General features: G+C 41.6%; 1 long non-coding RNA gene across 1 annotated transcript; it reads left to right on the forward strand.

The window, feature by feature from the left end:
- Positions 1-1,489: 1,489 nt before the first annotated feature.
- LOC137445556 (uncharacterized) lies at positions 1,490-8,356 on the forward strand. The gene is made up of 3 exons (XR_010988430.1): positions 1,490-1,565; positions 1,671-1,885; positions 8,203-8,356. It is a non-coding gene; the product is annotated as an uncharacterized lncRNA (long non-coding RNA).
- Positions 8,357-9,006: the final 650 nt, after the last annotated feature.

Genomic DNA, 9,006 nt, shown 5'->3' on the forward strand with positions numbered 1-9,006 from the left:
CTTTGCAAGTCATCTCTGTTTATTAATTTAGTTGTTTGCTCAGAAAAGAAACACAACCCCTAGCATATGAAATGCCCTTGAACTTTTCATATCCTACTACTAGCACTTCAGACAGTAACATGCATCAGTAAAATAATTGAAATATTAGGCAGAAAGTTATTTGTTTGGATTGTTTGGTCTTTCATTGTCTGTTTCTTTGTTTTTTCCTGGATGGTGAAGATACTGCTGTCTTTAAAGTCAGGGTTCTTTACATTGTAGCTTTCTTAGGATATCTGGTGTCTTTCCTTTTGCTGCTTCCATCTCAGGTCAAAGACCCCAATCGAACAGTTTGGTTATCCTGGACATATGTAAGAGATGCTGCAGGTGGTCTAATTCTGAGCTGCATCAAAAGAAGTGTGGCTAGCAGTGGGGAGGTGATTCTTCCCCTCTATGCTCTGGTGAGATCCTACCTGGAATACTATGTTCAGCTCTGGGCCCCCTAGCATAAGACACAGGCTTGCTCAAGCAGGTCCAGAAGGTGGCCACAAAGATGATCAGGGTCTTGCAATACTTTCCCTTTGAGGACAGACTAAGGGAGCTGTAGCTGTTCAGCCATAAGAGAAGACAACAGGGCAACCTTATAACAGACTTCCAAGTACTTAAAGGAAGCCTACTGGAAAGATGGAGAGGGATGATTTATTAGGGAGTCTAGTGGTGGGATGACAGGTAATGGTTTCAAACTGAAAGAAGGTAGATTTAGATTAGATTAAGGAAAAAAATATTTACTGTGTGTGTAGTGTGACACAGAAACAGGGTTTACAGAGAAGTGGATGCCCACTCCCTGGCATGGTACAAGACCAGGTTGAGTGGAGGTTGAGCAGCCTTATCTAGTGGAAGGCATCCTTGCCCATAGTAGGGAAGTTGGATATTTAAAGTCCCTTCCAGCCTAAACCATTCTATGATTTTCATACTGTTCATACTGTTCTGATGCTGGATCCTGAGGTACTGAATGCTTCACTTTGAATTTCTCATAATGCACTCTGTGCTAAGTACTAGAGCTTACACATTTCACCATGTGCCAGAATTTTGTTTTCATCTGGAGGATGTGCTACATTCCCAAATTTTCACCTAGCTGAACTGGCAAGAGTTTTCATAACACATCTGATAGCAATTAACCAGTGTGGCAGCCTCTGAAATGACTCTGCAGTAACTGTGGCTTTGAGAAAATGGCAGGATTTCATATACATTTTAACCAACGTATGTGAGTTTCAACAGCTGAGATATGAATCACATATTTTCATGGTAACCCCTTATCATTACATCTCTCCCTCAGGCTCCACCTCTGGTGCTTTTGTTCCCCTCAGATAGGCACTTGGCAAGATCACTAACTATTCACCTGCTCACAGCAGCAGTTATCACTATAAGAAAAATACTCTGTTACATTTTAACTCTCCTATCCCTGAACTGACTCCACTTTTTCATTCTGCAGATGCCTTGACCCCCTGCTATGCTTTCCTGAGGCTTGCAAAATCTAAGTGGAAAAGGAGCAGAGGAAGACAGTATCAAATCATAGTCACAAACTAAAAGTAAAAGAGTCTGAGCATTTAAGGAACAGTCAGGGATGTTTTAATTGTACATACAATTTCCTGAAAATATTTCCTAATCAAAACTGTATTTTCTATTGGAAAAAGTTTCTTAACTACAGAGACATTTCTGACTGATCTTGAGGAAGACCCACAGTACTCTGAAGAGCAAACAAATGCTCATCTATGGGAGATGAGCTCAACTTCCTGCTCTGCAGCTGGGACTCAAACCTGTGTATAATATTTGAAGGTGGAACTTTTGCTTAGATTCTAACTGCAAAGAAACAAGAACAGGAACTTTCTGGACATCTTTGAGTAAAAAGGTAAATAAATTGCCATTGGATGCAAAATAATAACAGCTGATTTGTCTACATCAATCCATTGGCTTTGCTAAGTATAATGGTTGCATATATATTTCTGTCTCTTTTTGCTTGTTCTATTTTGTGGCTTACATGGCTTCCTCCCTTATCTCTCTTTCCTGACCTTCTGCTGGCTGAACTGACTTTGTGTTGTGTCTCTGAAGGTACTGGGGAAGGGAAGAGGGAGGAGTTTGCAACAGTCTCCCTCGACCATCCAGGGGGGTGATTCCACACAAGGGGATCCTTGTATTTGTGTTGTTTCTGAATTGTACATATATGTAAGTACATATTTTGTACATATTAATTTAATTTTATATTTCTAGATTTTGCTTGCTTTGTAAATACAGCTTCACTTGCTTTCGTACTATCTGAGATAGTCTGGTGATTTATTTGGGGTAATTCTCCCAGTTTGTTGGGGGGGTACACCCCCATTGTCCTAATGTTGTTGAATATACAACTGTGAGAGTGGTAGGTACAAGAATGCCCAGTTACCTGGTTTGCCATTTATTTATTTATTTATTTATTTCAAGTATTTATACAGGAAGCTTCATATTCTGACACAGGACTAACCATTTAGGGTTATTCCTCTCTAAAGGAACTGCAAGTGGCAAGACTGGCATCCAGTGGGCACAGCCTCCTAAATTTTCCAGATGCACATAGATGCAGGATACTAATTGCATCTTGAAACCCATGAAGTTTGTCATACCGAGTAGTGGATTACAGCTAGAAATAAAGCATTAGTCCAAAGTGTATTTCTGTCCTGAGTTTGGTGCCATTTAGTTTATGGATGTAACATGGTCCCCCTTTAGGTTTCTCAAATAGTTTCTTTTTATACTTCTTTGCTATGGGTGGAGACCATGATGGTGGGGTGAAACAGTATGTTAGCTAAGCAAAGATGCAAACGTGGATACCCATGTGATGCAAGCTTGAAGTAAGTCTTTAACAGATCCCATGGAGAGATTCACTCACTTAATATTATAATACTGAATTACTGGTGAACTCCTGCTGATCTAGGCAGGAACGAGCAAATGCCTGTCTAGCCTGTCTCTGGCTGGGGCTCAGAGCAGCTGCTTTTGGAAACAATGCCAATGCAAAATGGTTCGTTCTCTGATGCACTCTGCCAGCTAGCAGCATTCATCAGTTCAGGGACTTCTTCACTGAAGGTCAGCTATACACATCGTGTTTATATTGCTAATGAACCTATTCACCATGACTGCCTGTTTGTCTCTGTAAACCATTTGTAATTTGCCTATTCCAACTCCGGCATGTGGCATGCCAGGACATAGCTGGTAATGTCGCGATCTGGCCAAAAGGACTGCTGGAGATGGAGAGTGCAGAACTAGCATGATGAAGCTCATCACTATTATCTCAAAAAGGAGTGTCCTAAGGACAGTTTTCAACCTGTTCTTTGAAATATCATCCTTAGGTTAAGCATGTTCTAACACACTATAGCCAGCATCTGTCCTTGGAATCAAGTGTTTTAATTAAAATGGTAAAACTAATCAGACTTTTCCTTGCATAGCAGTAAAATCTAGCAGTATAATTTCTTTCCAAAGCCTATTTTCCCTCATGTGCTTTGTCACTTGCCAGGGTAAATTTCCATTTTTTCTGGTTGAACTAAGTATGCAACAGGTAAGTAACTGAACATTTTCTGATCCATGCATTATTTTCTGTTTGTTTGTTTTACCACAGAAAAATATTCAAGTCACTTGAGGAATGAAACAATTCTTTTACTGTGACATTTACTAGCACCCAAACAGTAAACTCCCATTCAATGTAATTGTTCATTATTTCATTAAGTATTTCTGAAGAATAAAGAAGAAAAAGAGGTCAGAGTCATAGACTGATAGATTGTTTCTTAGTTTCATAGTTTCATTCAGGGTTGGAAGGGACCACAAGGATCATCTAGTTCCAACCCCCCTGCCATGGGCAGGGACACCCCACGCTAGATCAGGCTGGCCAGAGCCTCATCCAGCCTGCTCTTAAACACCCCCAGGGACGGGGCCTCGACCACCTCCCTGGACAACACATTCCAGGGTTTCACCACTCTCATGGTGAAGAACCTCCTCCTCACATCTAGCCTGAATCTCCCCACCTCCAGCTTCATTCCATTCCCCCTAGTCCTAACACTACCTGATATCCTGAGAAGTCCTTCCCCAGCCTTCCTGTAGGCCCCCTTCAGATACTGGAAGGCCACAATTAGGTCACCTCGGAGCCTTCTCTTCTGCAGACTGAACAGCCCCAACTCCTTCAGTCTGTCCTCATAGGAGAGGTGCTCCAGCCCTCTGATCATCCTTGTGGCCCTTCTCTGGACACATTCCAGCACCTCCACATCCCCCTTGTAATAGGGGCTCCAGAACTGGACACAGTACTCCAGGTGGGGTCTCACCAGGGCTGAGTAGAGGGGGAGGATCACCTCCTTCGACCTGCTAGCCACACTTCTCCTGATGCAGCCCAGGATCTGATTGGCTTTGCGGGCTGCAAGAGCACATTGAGAGCTCATGTTGAGCTTTTTGTCCACCAGCACCCCCAAGTCTCTCTCCTCGGGGCTACTTTCCAGCCAGTCACTGCCCAGCCTGTATTTTTGCCTGGGATTGCCTCGACCCAGATGCAGGACCCTGCACTTGCTCTTATTGAACTTCATGAGGTTGGCCTGTGCCCACCTCTCCAGCCTGTCAAGGTCCCTCTGGATGGCTTCCCTTCCCTCCAGCGTGTCTGCTGCACCACACAGCTTGGTGTCATCAGCAAACTTGCTGAGGGTGCACTCAATGCCACTGTCCATGTCCCCCACAAAGATGTTGAACAAGACAGGTCCCAGGACTGATCCCTGAGGGACTCCGCTTGTCACTGGCCTCCACTGGGACATGGAGCCATTGACAGCCACTCTTTGGGTGCGGCCATCAAGCCAGTTCCTTATCCATCTAGTGGTCCACCCATCAAACCCATGTGTCACCAGTTTGGAGACCAGGATGTGGTGTGGGACAGTGTCAAAGGCTTTGCTCAGGTCCAGGTAAATGACATCAGTTGCTCGCCCATCATCTATTAATTTTGTCACCTGCTCATAGAAGGCCACCAGGTTGGTCAGGCAGGATTTGACCTTGGCAAAGCCATGCTGACTGTTCCCAATCACCTCTTCACTATTCTTTTGAGCGAGTAGTGACTCCAGGAGGATCTGTTCCATGATCTTTCCAGGCACAGAGGTGAGACTGACTGGCCTGTAGTTCCCTGGTTCCTCCTTCTTGCCCTTTTTGAAGATGGGGGCAATGTTTCCCCTTTTCCAGTCTGTGGGGACTTCACCAGATTGCCAGGACTTTTGAAATATAATAGAGAGGGGTTTAGCAACCTCATCTGCCAGTTCTCTCAGTACCCGTGGGTGTAACCCGTCGGGTCCCATGGACTTGAACACTTTCAGGTTCTTCAGATGATCACAAACCTGATCTGCACTTACAATGGGCAGTTCTTCCTCCCCGTCCCTGGCTTTGACTTCCATAACATCAGGAGTGTGGCTAGAGGCCCTTGCAGTGAAGACTGAGGTAAAGAAGTTATTAAGTACCTCAGCCTTTTCCTCATCACTTGTGACCATGTCACCATTTTCCTTTCTGAGGGGGCCCACACCTTCCCTAGTCGTCTTCTTCCCATTAATATACCTGTAAAAGTTCTTAGTGTTCCCTTTAATCTCCCTGGCTAGATTCAATTCAAACTCTGCTTTGGCTTTCCTAACCAGGACTCTTGCTGCTCGGGCAGCTTCCTTATATTCCCCCTGTTCTACCTGTCCTTCTCTCCACTTCCTGTAGAGTTTCCTTTTAAGTAATAGTGTGTCCAGTAGTTTTTTAAGATGTTTTTAAAAATAAATATTTTTAAAGCCAGAGCTTTGTACCAAGAGTCTAGAAGTTTCTGTGGCTGATAAGCTAGAGAGCAGTGCCATACAGACTGATTTCCTGATAGAACTTAGGGATTACTGGCAAAACTGACATTTACCTTTGAATAGTATCAGTTTTAAGGGAAGCGATTATCTCATGGAGACATAGTCTCATCTTTAAACACCCAACTGTTCTCAGTTATGACTTTAATCTGATTCTGTTTCTGACACAATCATTAGTTGTAAACTTTTGCAATTACAAAATTATTTCTGCATTAGGATTTCAGTGGAAAAAGTATAATTATACTTTGCAATACAGGATGTCTGTCTACGATAGCTTCAAGGATCAATTCTTACCTGAGCTGAGAGAGAATTCTATTCAGAAATGGTACTTCTCAATCCACATATAAAAGGCTGCAGCATCTGACCTAGTTAATCTGAGCTCCCTTTGTGATCTGTAAAGAGAAGCTGAATAATTAGAGATATAGTGGAAGATTAAGTGTAGAAAAAAAAATCACTCCTTGTGTTGAATTAATGGTTTGTTCTTCTTTATCCTTCTCCTTAGAAATGGGAACAATATCTCTGAAGGCAATTTCACTTTCTACTGCTACTCCAACGTGGAGTAAAAGAAAACAACTTTCAAACTCAGGAGTTTAGCATAGGAATGAGATGTGCACTGTTCCATGTTTTGGTTTGATGTATCCCATTTCTCAGCTGCCACTCCAGTTTTGCATACTGCTCAGAACAAGGAGCTTCATAAATTCATACTGGGGGAGAAAGAAAAACAAATAGTGGGCTGATCTTGTCCAGCCTGCAGCAATAGAAGTTACAACAGGAACTAGTCCCTAAAAGACATAACAATTGATATATACCGTAATCTAGAAATTATTTTATTCAGCTGCAGCAGTGATATCCTCAGAATCCTCTTACACTGCCACTAGAAGTTCACAAACATGTAAGGATGTAATACCTCATGGTTCTGTTTCCATAAACTTAGTACAAAGCTTAGCAGAACAATAAAGCATTCTTAATTTTTATGGAGTAAATGATGAGATAGTAATATGCAATCATTCAATGATGCCAGAGATCTGTATAGAGGCTGATGCAATTTCTCATTATTTGCTGGACAACAGGAACTTCTTGGGTCAGTGTAATAAGGAATGAGCATTTGTTAAGATAAAGCAGTGGCCACCTCCTTCTTCCATCCCCTGCCCTAGGGTTCTGGATTCATGCAACCAAATGTTGATTTTTTTTCCCCTTATTTTCTGTCCCCTTCCCCTCTATGCTCCCTCCTCCTTCCTTGCTCTCCGCTTTAATCTTTCAATGTGTCCAGATTTTACTCCAAGTACCTGATTTTTTGGTTCAGTGTCTTTTCCTCAACACAGTCATGAAGATGTGAAATTTAGCCAAATCAGAACCATTCTGAGAGGTGCTAATGGGTTATAGTTTAATCATAAACCAGGAAACATGAGAGAACCTTGCCCAAACAGTGCATGCCATATAGCTGCACACAACACATCTCTATCTTCATCTAGAAGAACTGAATCGCTTCCTCTCACCACTGAGTTTTCAAGAATTTACACTTGGCACAGATGAAAGATGCAACTAGACCTAACATGAGACCACTGATATTAGCAGAATTCTATCAAATTCATTTTGCCTTATCTGTGCTTAGCAGTCTGGAATATTTCTGGAAGGTGCATAGGTGCCAGGGGAGGTTTAGACTCGAGGTGAGGAGGAAGTTCTTCACCGAGCGAGTCATTCGTCATTGGAATGGGTTGCCCAGGGAGGTGGTTGAGTCATCGACCCTGGAGGCGTTCAAGGGGAGATTGGACATGGCACTTGGTGCCATGGTCTAGTCATTGAGTCTGTGTTGATAGGTTGGACTTGATGATCCTCTAGGTCCTTTCCAATCTAAGTGATACTGTGATACCTCGCCAAGAAATTGAGTTATTGTGCACTACCTGTAAAAAAAAAAGGGGGGGCATAAAAAAAAAAAAGGCTAAAAAAACCCACTCTGTCTAAGAATGCTCACTTCAATATTAAGGGTCATTCTCCATCAAGGTAATTTGCTTGCCTCCATTTCTCTTAATGGATCCATGCCAATTTATACCGATAAAACATTTCTTTCTGGCCAGCGATAGTGAGAATGTACTATGCAAGAGCCTGAATTATGGGCAAGAACTGCACTATGCACAAATGGAGAAAAAGGGAAAAACAGGCCTTTTTGAAAGATTGCTACAATCCAAACATTAGACAAAAGACAAAGGAATGATGTTAACAGTCAAGCAGAGAAAAAAGCTTCAGGAAACAGCAGCATAATAAACCAAAGAAAATGTGAATCTGTCAATTTTGACATGTCACAAGGAATTACTGTTTCTTTTCAACTGGTGGTAATATTCCATTCTTTTTAAAATACTAGGAATGAAACCCAACCCCATTGATATTGTGGAAGGCTTACCATTGATTTCTCTGGGAACATCAGCAAGCAACATCTCTATTCTGTATGAAGCCTGAGCTACACTATCTCTGGATACAGTACAACTATCATTAAATAATTTTTTTTTTAAAGGTAATTGCAAATTTTTGTTGATTCCTTTTCCTCTTCTTATTTAAAAGAAGATTAATTTAAATAATAGCCTTATAAAAATAAATGTTTTCTTTTTGTTCTCCCTCTGGCTTTCCTATCTCCCTTCTTTGTTCAGAATAAGATGTTCATTATTTGTCCAGTAAATGAGTAATCTGCTAATTAACTGCACTTGTTATATGATGAATATTCAATTACCATAATGGGAAGAGGAAGAAGATGTATCATACCTAAGTAAATTAATTTGTTGTTGGGCAATGAATTTGCATCCACCTGGTCGCCTTTGCTCACTCAAAAAATGCTCTCCACGTTTGCTATATTTGAGAATTAAAGGAGTTCACACCCCATTTGCAGCCACGTACATAAGGTGAATACTTTCCTCTCTCTCTCTCTTTTAACAGTATTATTCAAATAAATTAAATTTGGAGATAACACGTGTTCTGTATAGTGATAAGGAAAGGAAATTACCAAGCAAATTACATTTATTTTCTGTCTTTGAAAAATGGTAGTCCTCTCATACCATGTTAACAATGAAGTGAGAGCATCCCACATGGAAAAACACAGCAAACTCTTCCTATACAAACCATTTCAAAAAGTATTAACAGCCAGGTCCCATTGTTCCATTCTCCTTGGTGGTGT

The sequence above is a fragment of the Melanerpes formicivorus genome, unplaced genomic scaffold (assembly GCF_026170545.1).
Source record: "Melanerpes formicivorus ecotype bairdi unplaced genomic scaffold, bMelFor1.0.p_v2 SCAF_2, whole genome shotgun sequence".
Lineage (NCBI taxonomy): Eukaryota > Metazoa > Chordata > Aves > Piciformes > Picidae > Melanerpes > Melanerpes formicivorus.